We start from the raw sequence: 12,656 nt of genomic DNA, 5'->3' as shown, positions 1-12,656 counted from the left end.
TGTTTCCTCTTTTAAGTTATTACTCTGAGGATGTTGATGATGAGGTGTTAATTACATTATAATCTTGTACAATAAATTTCATGTCTTCGCCGCAAATGAATTAACATGGAGGAGGTGCATAGATGGCTAATGTTCCTACCTCTACTAAATTTGGCCTCACAAATAGAGCAGATGCTTTTATAAACATTGTCAGGACAGGGGTTAAAATAATCCCACACCCAAGAGGTGGCTTTTTTGGTCTTATGCGCAGGCATCACAATGGCTTTATTTTTTTATCACGGTCAACAACTGCAGCCACCGGTGGCAGACTTACACAAACAGCATCATCATCAACATCCTCACTGTCAGATAGTACACACATATCCCCCTCATCCTGTCCCACTTCCACACATGAATACTCAATTTGTATTATGTCCTAGTCATCAGATTCATCACCCTCCTCATTAGATTCATCACCATGTTTTCTTGTACTGCTCCCCACATGTGCAGATGATTCAGAAATGGTGGAAGAAGGTAAAAGAGGCTTCTCTATGAGGACAGTGTGAGAAATATCAGTTTACATGGGCACCCCGAAGCGTTCCTCAAGAATGTCTGATGGTTCTGATTCTGAATGCACAGTTTGCCTTACTGCCTCTGCAGCTAACTTTCCTTTTGTTTGTTTTTCTTTACCACTCTAAAATTAAATGATTTTACGTACCTTGACTTAAGCCCTCTATGCCCCTAGGCATCTGCCTTAGCAGATGACGTTGACGGACTTGCAATGTCAATGGGGGTCATTCCGAGTTGATCACTCGCTAGCTAGTTTTAGCAGCCGTGCAAACGCTATGCCGCCGCCCACTGGGGAGTGTATTTTAGCTTAGCAGAAGTGCAAACACTTGTGCAGCCAAGCTCTGCAAAAACATTTTGTGCAGTTTCAGAGTAGCTCAAAACTTACTCAGCACTTGCGGTCACTTCAGCCTATTTGTGTCCGGATTTGACTTCACACACTCACCCAGCGTTCGCCCAGCCATGCTGCATTTTTCCTGGCACGCCTGCGTTTTTCCAAACACTCCCTGAAAACGGGTAGTTTACACCCAGAAACGACAACTTCATGTCACTCTGCGGCCGTCAGTGCGACTTAAATCTTCGCTAGAGCCTGTGCAAAACCATGTCGTGCGTTGTACCCATACGTTGCGTGTGCGCATTGCAAGGCATATGCATGCACAGAAATGCCTTTTTTGCCCTAATTGCTGTGCTGTGAAAATCGGCAGCGAGCGATCAACTCGGAATGACCCCCAATGTCATGACTAGTGTCAGGAGCTTCAGCACTAGTAATAGCCTCCATTTCTTTCAACATAAAGTGGGGTTGACCTTCACCGACAGCGTTGCACAAATTAGTCAGAAATATACTGTATATAATAATTACACACTGCGGTTGACTTCCCCGAGAGTGTCCCACAAATGAGTCAGAAATGTATATAATAAATAATTACACACTGAGGTTAACTTCACCAACAGTGTCGTACACATGAGTCAGAAATGTATATAATAATTACACACTGCGCTTGACTTCACCAACAGCATCGCACAATATGTGTTTGAGCAGGAAATAATATACTGCGGTCTGACCGGCAGTGTCACAGTACTTATGAAAATAAAAGAAAAAATGTATAGTACACTAGGGTACAGCACAAATAAAAAATTATACAGTATATTTTATCATTATAATTTTAGGCTTTTTGTTTTTATCCTTTATTGTTTTAATTTTACACTGGGCCAGAGCCCTTTCATGGACAGACAGATCACCCCTTTCAAATACAACAGAGAGTGCACCCCTTTTTCAGATACAGCTGACAAAGCACCCCTTTTTCAGATATGGCAGACAGAGAGCACCCCTTTTTCAGATCCAGCAGAGTACCCCTTTTTCAGATACAGCAGACAGAGAGAGCACCCCTTTTGCATATACAGCAATCAGAGAGCATTCCTTTTTCAGATACAGTAGACAGAGAGGGTACCCTTTTTTTAGATACAGCAGACAGAGAACACCCCTTTTTCAGATACAGCACACAGGGTACCCCCACCTGCCACACATTGCGCCACCCCACGCCACGCAGTACAGAGACAGAAACGTCCATCCAGTACACTCTCCAATACCGGAGTAAAGGTGGTGCCGATGCATGTGAACTTATATAGAATCCAAATCGCAAAGTTCGGGGGGGTTGTTTCCCGAGTTACCGAATCCGCTCATCTTTACTTCTTGCCAGCACGCCTCCACAAACTCCCCATGCACCTCCTCCTCCCCATTCCGCCCCCTCTCCTCCTTCCTATGACATTTCTCTCTCCTCCTCCCCATGCTGCTTCTTCTCCTTCTCTGGTGCCACCTTCGAGACCTCCTACTCCCTCATACGGCAGCGTAAAGCTTCCAGAGATTTCCCTGCTTAGATATTGTTTGGAGCCAGTGGAGTGCCAGCCTGCCGGCAAAGAGTTCCTATACCATCTGCTACACATTAACGCATGGGAGCCAGCATACCACAGAAGCCAACAGGTATCATGGGAGGTCCGTCGCCACAGGTCAGATTTTACCACAAGGCAGTTTAAATTGAATTAGATCAGCTAGGACTGGGCACTTAGAAAACTTCTGTCATGGGCAGACACTTCTGGCTAAGACACTGCCCATGCTGTCCAGATAAAGTACAGGAACTGCCTCCTATCCATCATACAGCCGGCCAGCCTCCCTCCTGCCCCACCTCCACAGTACATAGTTTCCAGAACTTGCCTTTACATTACCATGTCTGCCTAGCTGTGAATGTCGTCCACTGACACACTAGTTCAGCCTCCTGCATTCGACTTGGCAATCCGACGCTGCTTGGTGGAATAGGGACATAGGAGTTCTAGTGGGGTCCGGCCTGTGGGGATGGAGAAGTAGGAGCAGTTGAGACATGGGGACCACAGTGCTCTGGCCAAGATGAGGGACTATGAGACACTGCTGTCCAGCCTGGACAGGTACCACTAGTTCCTAGACCAGGGCATTCTGTTGGCAGCGTGTACTGGGCTATATAGTGCAGTGACGTCAGTCCACACACTTAAAGACTTAAACAGTAATGCAGGTTTATTTAGTGTACACAGGTGACTCAGATGTAACACTGATAGCAGTAATCAGGAGCCCATATATCACACAAGGTAACAGCATTAGATAGTGGTACTTATCAGGAGATGTCTGTGGTTGTAAAGCATAGAGGACTGCACAGCCATGCAGTCTGACTCCATCTGCAGAGAAGATGATGCATGCCCTGGAACACTATGAGTCACTGTGGATGAGATCTGTTCCCAGTCTCAGCTCTGCACACTTGTACAGGTGTAGTACGGCTGACTGGTGGTCAGGAGACCGCCGGTCAGCTTACCGACGCCGGGATCCCGGCAGCATACCGATGCCGGGATCCCGGCGGGGAGGGGCGAGTGCAGAAAGCCCCTTGCGGGCTCTCTATTCCCACTCTATGGGTGTCGTGGACACCCACGAGTGGAAATAGTCCCTGTTGGTTGGCATGCCGACCATCGGGATAGCGAGCCATCGGGATGGTGGAGGAGGTCATGTGACTGTTGGTCAGCTGACCGGCGGTCACATGAATACCACCCCCCTTGTACACACGGGACTCTGTCTCTCAGTCTCTGTCTCTATGTGTCACACTCTCCTCACTCTCTCTGAGATGGAGGAACAGGAACTTACATCATATAACTCTGCCTCTGAGTGACTCCAGGCTCTATAGGTCTAACACTAGGGAATGCACCCATAGACTAGTACACAGAAGAAGACAGGTACAAAGTGCACCATATCCTAACACTTCCCCTCCCTCAAGACTGTCTCCAGTCACAAGTTTAAAAAACATTAAATTTTATCTAACAAATCAATAAAGTCACTCCTGTAACCGAAAACATAATGTGAAGCAAACACAGAGAATAAGTAAGAATAAATCAGCATTAACCATATTCTAGTCCACATTCCATCAGGAATGCAAGTAGCAAGTGTGATGACAGTCCTTTTGTCAACATGTCGGCAATATTTTCTTCACTTATTCCACATTGGTGGACTTGTTTTCCACAACTCCCAAATGAAATGTCTTATAGCAATGTGCTTAGACCGTCCATGATGCTTTGTGCTACAAGAAGGATCATTTGCTCCCTTGTTATAACACTGTATGTTGATGATCTCACTGTGGTAAGGAAGACCTAATTTGCATAAAGTTTATCTGATCCAAAGTGCTTCTTTTGAAGTTTATGTGAGCGCCATGTACTCTGCTTCTGTTGTAGAAAGAGCAACTGTGAGTTGTTTCCTACTTGCCCAGCTTACAGCTGCACCTGCTAGTGCAAACAGGTACCCAGTATAAGAATGTCTATCATCCTCATCTGATCCCCAGTCGTCATCACACAATACTTTTAAGCTGGTATCAGATGATCTTGTAAATTTCAGCTTTAGTGAACTTGTACCTTTGAGGTACCTTAGTATTCTCATTACTGCAATCCAGTGTTGTCTCCCAGGATTATTTACGAACTGGCTTGCCCGACTCGCTGCATGTGTGATGTCAGGTTGTGTCCCAATGCTTGCATACATCAAACTACCAATTGCATTTTTATGAGATTTCTTGCATTTCCTCTATCTCCCTTTTTCTGCTTGGTGACATGGCCTTGACCATCTTTGTTCTTTTATCAATGGGAGTACTTACTAGTTTTGCATCTGTCATTCCATACCTTGAAATTATTGCCTCAATGTATGTTTTTTTGGTCAATTGTAACAGTTCCCTCTTGCAGGTTTTGTACAATTTTCATACCTTATAGATGATTTGCAGGACCTAGATCTTTCAACTTTAATTTTTGTTTAAGCTGGTGCTTGACATCAGTGATGTTATCTTCTTGACCTGACAAAAGTAAATCATCCGCATAGACAGCTATGATGAAAAACTTTTCTTTGATGGTTTTGTGGTATAGGCAGTGATCGGTCTCTGACCTAACAAAGATCATTTCTAGTAATGCTGCATCCAACTTTACATACCAGCAACGACCACTTTGCTTGAGGCCATATAGCGACTACTTTAAGAGACAAACTTTCCCAGTTAGGAATATGTCCATGTCATAACGTTCAGGTGGTTCCATATAAATTTCCTCAATCAATTCTCCATTTAGGAATGCGGAATCGAAGTCTAGTTGATATAACAGTAGATTATGTAGTGTTGACAGTTCTGTATCAATTGCTGACTTCCACTCTGTCCAATCACTGCTTGACTTTGCTTCCTGTATGTTTTGAGATTCACAGTAAGCTATGTTTGCATTTCTGTATTTCTTGGCTGGAATACCTTTGTTGCTCCTCGTGAAACTTCTGTTCTGACTTGTTGTCTGCTTTGACACTCAGATTCAGACACGCTTTCTGCTGCCTGTACATCCAATGATACAATTTGTGTTTGCTCCACTGCTCCAGTTAGTGATGCTGTCTCGTAGAATACCACATCTCTGGATTTAAGAAGACGTTTACTGGTAACATCCCAAAGTCTGTATCCTTTGCTTTTGTTGCAGTATCCGAGCATTATACATTCTATGGATTTTGGATCTAGCTTTCTCCTTTGGTATATGTGCAAAAGCTTTGCTCCCAAAGACGCAAAGATGACTAATACTTGGCTTTTCCTGGACCTCGCCTCCAGTGGCATTTTACCTTTGATGGCCACTGTAGGTGCACGATTCTTTATGTATACTGCAGTAGATACTGCCTCTGCCCAAAACTTCTTTTCCAGGCCAGCATCACTTAACATAGTCCGTGCTCTCTCAAAAATTGTGCGGTTTGCCCACTCACTCACGCCATTCTGTTCTGGTGTGTAGGCAATTGTCAGCTGAATGTGTTAGGATATGGTGCGCCATTCCATCTAGCAGTTTCTAGATGTTGTCATAACCCAGATGACCCAAGCGTTTGTGCCACAGCTCCATTGACTGTTTTTCCTCAGTAGCCATCATTGCAGTACATTCCTCAGTGTCCAGGACATATAGTTGGTTGCACTGGGTTGCTGAAGCAATAACAGTCCCTCTTTTATTATGCACCATACATTTGCCCTTCTAAAATTGGACTTTGTAGCCTTTTTTTCTCTAGGACGCTGATAGCAATGAGATTACTTCCTAAATCAGGCACGTACAACACATCTTGGATATCTGTAACAACTTTCTCACCTCCAATTCTTAAATGTACTGTGATTGTCCCAGCTTGTAATGCAGTAAGGACCTTATTTCCAATCCCTGTAACTGTAGTGGGAACATATGGTGTTAAAGATTTGAACCAATGCTTATTGCAACTAAAATGTCTAGTGGCCTCCGAGTCCATGTACCAGTAATCCTTCCTGTGACTATCTGCTACATTCAATGCTGACTCTTTTGGCTTGTCACACTGCTTCTGCGCACCACTGGAATTTCTCATTCTGCAATCTGAAGCTTTATGTCCTATCTTGTAACATACAAAACACTTGAATTTGTGCTTTCTGGACTTTGTGCCCTTTGTGGTCAAGGCAGAACCCTCAGCTATGATCTCGACAGGAATACGTTCTTGGAACTGCAGCAACTTGGCTCTTACAATCTACCACCCAAAAAAAATATTCTGTCATCAGATTCTGTAACATGGCCATTGTGACTTCTTCCTCGTCCACCTGTGCACCCACAGATGCCAACTGCTGAGTTATCGACAATAACTTATCAATGTAATCATTCATGTCCTTGCAGGCACTCAGTTCTGTTCCATATAGCATGCGTCTTAAACTTATCCTTCTCATTAGACCTTTTAGACATTTTCCCACTGACTATTGAATAGACATGCTGCTCCAGAGCTAAACCTGTTGTCCCGATGGCTTTGTCTACATCATCTGGGTTTGGACCTGCTCCCGGGTCTATAGTAACCTTCCACAACTTCTCCCACTTAAGCTGCATCTTCATGGCAAACTTCCATGTAGCATAGTTCTCTGAACCTTTCAGCTTAGCAAAGTTCATGCTGTGTCCTGTGCTATACATCCTTTCTGCACTTGTATAAAATGTCACTTTAAACTGTGTCACTGTAATTATTCAACAGCACTCAGGGGGTCAATCTTCAAGTACATGCGGGACTGGGCACAGGACTGGACCCATAACCTGTTGGCAGAGTGTACTGGGCTGTCTGGTGCAGGGATGTCAATCCACACACTTAAAGACTTAAACAGTAATGCAGGTTTATTTAGTGTACACAGGTGACTCAGATGTAACACTGATATCGGTAATCAGGAGCCCATATATCACACAAGGTAACAGCATTAGGTAGTGGTATTTATCAGGAGATGTCTGTGGTTGTGAAACATGGAGAACTGCACAGTCATGCAGTCTGACTCCAGTTGCAGAGAAGATTATGCATGCACTGGAACACTGTGAGTCTCTGTGGATGAGATCTGCTCCCAGTCTCAGCTCTGCACACTTGTACACATAGGATTCTGTCAGTCTCTGTCTCTGTGTTTCACACTCTCCTCACTCTCTCTCTTAGATGGAGGAACAGGAACTTACATCATATAACTCCACCTCCGAGTGACTCCTGGCACTAGAGGTCTAACACTAGACTAGTATGGCGACAGGTACAGAGCGTACCATATCCTAACACATTCAGCTATTATCCTGAGTGGACCACATTAGGATTTGTGGGGCCAATATTTTACTACAAAAAAAACAAGAAAAGTTTAATATGTATTATTATGTCATCAAATTCTTCCACAGGACACCAGCCTGACACACACATCTCATGCCCACTAGCCTGCCACACACATCCCCATGTCCACCAGCCTGTCACACCCATCCCTTTGTCCACCACAAGCCTCTCACATACAGTCTCATACTCACCAACCTGTGACACTCATCCCCTTGCTTACCAACCTGCCGCACTCATCCCTGTGCTCACTAGCCTGTCACACACGTGACATCACAGTCTCAGCAGAGCAGATAGGAGGAGAGTACAACAGCGTGCACACTTTTAACGTTTGGTCTAGTGTGCATGCAATGATGAGGGTGATAAAGTAATGAAGCAACATGGGTCACAAGAGTCTAATATAACATAGATAATGATAATGAAGTGCCCGTTTAAATAAATGTAAATATATGTATCTATTACTGGCCCTTAATGTCCACTTCATCTCTATAATAACAATACAATATTGTTTACATGCATTAATGCCATTGGGATAAGGCAGTGTGGTCATCCTTATATTTACAATATCCCATAAAATTTTCAATAAAAATAAAAAAATCTCCCAAAGTCAAATGTTTTAGAAAAAAAAAAAAAAGAAACTTCCTGTGCAGTAGAAGGCGTTGCACTGCAAAGCACTGTAATTGAACGGATTAACCTTGACTGTTCATATCAATGTCATTTACAGCATATTTGTATTTCAGCTCTTATCTTTCTTTTTTCTAATGCTTTGCATAGTGATGCATTGCTTAATTAGACACCTTAAGATTTTTGTGATAACATTTTCAATGAATAATTACTGTGCATGTAGAGACCCGAGGCTGTGTAACTGCAGTTTGCAGAATATAAAACTTCACTGTAAATGAATATAAAATAGGAGAATCACAAAACAGGGTCATCTTCAGTTGAATTTGAAAGCAGTTTTTATTAGACAGTATGAAGACATCTTGTACTTTTTGTAGAAAATACTGTGCTACTGTATGTTTTAGACCACTGTAGTCCATGAATTATTAATGACAAAGTACTGTATGAATCATTGCTTTCATATTCTAATCATGTTCACCTTTTCTGTTAACCTATTTAAATGAGATTAATTATGCAGAAGAAAAATTTCATCATGGCAGCTAATAAAGTCAATTATAAAAAAAAAAAAAAAAAAAAAAAAAAACAAGTGAAGTAAAAATGATTTATATACTGTATATTACCTGTAGTCATGATTTTCAATCATGTTTCCAGATGAACACACAAGCACTGCCACTGCGAGGGGGAGAGCGGGTACTAATTACCCAGGTACTGGGCCTGATGGAGGGGCCCGAGTCTGCCACCAGCCCCACCCCCACCCCACTTACCTGTCAGCAGTAGCTTCTTTCCACAACCAGCACACTGCTGTAAAAATCTGCATCTTTTTCCCAGCATGCAATGCAGCTGACTAGCATGCATCTCAGAATCAGACCCAGTTTATTCAAATATGAAATATGCACAATAAGCAATTATTTACTTATTTATCATACAGGGGTTGATTTATCACCATCCACATCCGATGATGCGGATGACAGGCGATAATATTGGCCAAACTTGCAATGCGATAATTGAGTACATTGCATGGATGTATTAATTATCGCATGCAGGGGCAGAGCTTGCGAGAAAGCTCTGTCCCTGCGATGCCACTCCGCAGCATCATCGCATACCTCCCAACCATAGGAAGTTGGGAGGAGTGACACAGTTGAGCGCCCACGGCGCGCATCCAAAAATAGGGGGCATGGCCTCGTGTGTAGGGGGCGTGACCTTGTGGGAGTGCAGCGACCGTGGGTCACGCCCCCATTTTCGTGACTGTGGGGGGCATGCCAAGTGCTCTGCGAGCTGCTGGCATCCCGCCTGTTCCTCTCTCCCAGTGAACAGATGCTGTGCACAGAGCAGCGAGTGAGAAAGGGTCTCCCAACTGCCCCCTCCCCACCACCACGGGATACTGAAACCCAGACAAACAAGACTGTCCTGCCAAAATCGGGACAGTTGGGAGGTATGATCATAGGGGTATTCCAATGTCCTGCTGCCGATGTCCTTCCCAGGGCCTGATCAACCAATAGGCTGATCAGGCTGCAGTATGGTGCGCTGGGTCCTGGAGGGGGTGAAGGGGGGTGGGAGGTAGCAGCACTGGCACAATAGATTAATTAGGTTCCTTTTTTGTTTTTTTTACTGTGTGACCCTGCAGCAGTGCGGCTGTGCCTAACGACGGCACTGTAAGTGTCTGTGCCACTCGCCCACTCGCTGCTGCAGTGCATCACTGCTGAGAACTGCCTGAGCTGCAGCGTCTTTCGCGTCTGGCCCTTCCTCACTCCATCCTGCTTATGCTGCTGCACGATGACAGACATGCGCAGTAGGCATTCCCCCACAGAGAGGGCCATCAGGGTGCCATTTTTAGCAGGAGAGCGCAGTGCCCCACAGCTCTTGCACTGTTATTTACTGAAAGTGACTTCCTGCAGTACTTGAAGTTTGATGATATAATCGAAAAGTTTGCAGCTTCTAAAGCAACAAAAAAGAGCTTGATGTACTGTAAACTGTTGATGTAAATGGTGGCTTTGACGACTATATTTAATGTATCATTTCATATTATTGTCATTAATCTATGTGCCTATAGAATAAAAAAAATGAGAATTTGTATGAGCAAGCAATAAAAGAATCTGCTTTTTTTTACACATAATTACTGATTTTTAGCTGAATATGAGCGAAAAAATTGGTGGGGGGGTGGGGATGGGGGCGTGGCCACTTCTGTATTAGTCTAGGGCGGCTGGAAACCTTAATCAGTCCCTGCCCCGCCCACCCCCCCTCCGTCGCGACTACCCCAGGGCCGCAAACAGCCCTCCCCGGGGGATTTCTACTTACCAGTCCTTGGAGCCGGTGTCCGGTGCTTCCAGGAGGCTGTCAGGCACTGTATCCTGCTTCTGTGCTGTGACCTCTGGAGCCAAGGGCGTAGCTACCATAAGTGCAGGCAGTGCAGCTGCTATGGGGCCCAGAGCTGAGAAGGGCCCACTTTCCCTGTCACAGTTACATGTGTTATATACATTTTTTGTCATTGGGTGGTACGTAGTGGTCCTTTCAAACTTTTTCCTTGGACCTGCAATATATCTAGGCATGCCCCTGGGCCTGCTCATTGTAATATGCTATAAAATTAACTGGAGAGCATTTTAATCAGGGGTTAAAGTGGGGGGGAACGAGGTGGAACTGAGTTCCACCACCTGTAATGGTAGGGGGAACTAGATCCACCTCCTCCATTGCCCTGCACAGTAATTCCAACAGAAAAGCCCACCCCATCATCTGCGTCAATCGATGATACAGGCGGCACTAGTGTTGCTGATGAGATGCAGCCACCTACTCCTTCCTCAGGTCCTGGTGCCGCCATGGTCCTCCTCCAAGAGTTCCACCACCTCACCAGGACCACTTTAAGCCCTGATTTTAATGATATATATAATATGAACTGGGGCACTGTAAAGAGGAACAATATGAACGGGGAGCACTATGGGCCAGATGCATCATCGCTTGGAAAGTGATAAAATGGAGAGTAAAAAAGTACCAGCCAATCAGCTCCTAACTGACATTTTTCAAACACAGCCTGTGACATGGAAGTTAGGAGCTGATTGGCTGGTGCTTTTTCACTCTCCATTTTATCACTCTCCAAGCGATGATGCATCTAGCCCTGTATATCATAATGTAAATTGGGGATACTGTGCAGCATAATGTGTACTGGCAGCTCTGAAATGTGACATGGGGGAACTTAAGCACTACTGCGATTTTGAGAGGGACATTTCCTACAGTGGCCCTCATTCCGAGTTGTTCGCTCGCAAGCTGCTTTTAGCAGCTTTACACACGCTAAGCCGCCGCCCACTGGGAGTGAATCTTAGCATAGTAAAATTGCGAACGAAAGATTCTCAAAATTGCGATTACACACCTCTTAGCAGTTTCTGAGTAACTTCAACCTTACTCGGCATCTGCGATCAGTTCAGTGCTTGTCGTTCCTGGTTTGACGTCATAAACACACCCAGCGTTCGCCCAGACACTCCTCCGTTTCTCCAGCCACTCCCGCGTTTTTCCCAGAAACGGTAGCGTTTTTTCACACACGCCCATAAAACGGCCTGTTTCCGCCCAGAAACACCCACTTCCTGTCAATCACACTCCGATCGCCTGAACGAAGAAAAAGCCGTGAGTAAAATACCTAACTGTATAGCAAATTTACTTGGCGCAGTCGCAGTGCGAACATTGCGCATGCGCACTAAGCGGAAAATCGCTGCGATGCGAAAAAAATTACAGAGCGAACAACTCGGAATGACCCCCAGTATTCCTTGTGGATGGCTAGACTGCATGGAATACTGCTGCAGAAAGTGGTTATTGCACGGGTCACTGTCGATGGTGCGTCTATGTATGCACAGAGGTGGATTAGCACCGCATGTTGTTGGCATCTCAGTAAAAAGGCCATTGGCTGCGGCAGTAGCATAAAGATAATCGCAGCCTCTATGGATACCACATCTGAATTAGTGATGTGCACCGGACATTTTTCGGGTTTTGTGTTTTGGTTTTGGATTCGGTTCCGCGGCCGTGTTTTGGATTCGGTTCCGCGGCCGTGTTTTTGATTCGGACGCGTTTTGGCAAAACCTCACCGAAATTTTTTTGTCGGATTCGAGTGTGTTTTGGATTCGGGTGTTTTTTTCAAAAACCCCTAAAAAACAGCTTAAATCATAGAATTTGGGGGTCATTTTGATCCCATAGTATTATTAACCTCAATTACCATAATTTCCACTCATTTCCAGTCTATTCTGAACACCTCACACCTCACAATATTATTTTTAGTCCTACAATTTGCACCGAGGTCGCTGGATGGCTAAGCTAAGCGACCCAAGTGGCCGACACAAACACCTGGCCCATCTAGGAGTGACACTGCAGTGTCAGGCAGGATGGCCGATTT

The sequence above is a fragment of the Pseudophryne corroboree genome, chromosome 1 (genome assembly GCF_028390025.1).
Source record: "Pseudophryne corroboree isolate aPseCor3 chromosome 1, aPseCor3.hap2, whole genome shotgun sequence".
NCBI lineage: Eukaryota > Metazoa > Chordata > Amphibia > Anura > Myobatrachidae > Pseudophryne > Pseudophryne corroboree.
Note: the sequence above shows the minus strand (reverse complement) of the source record.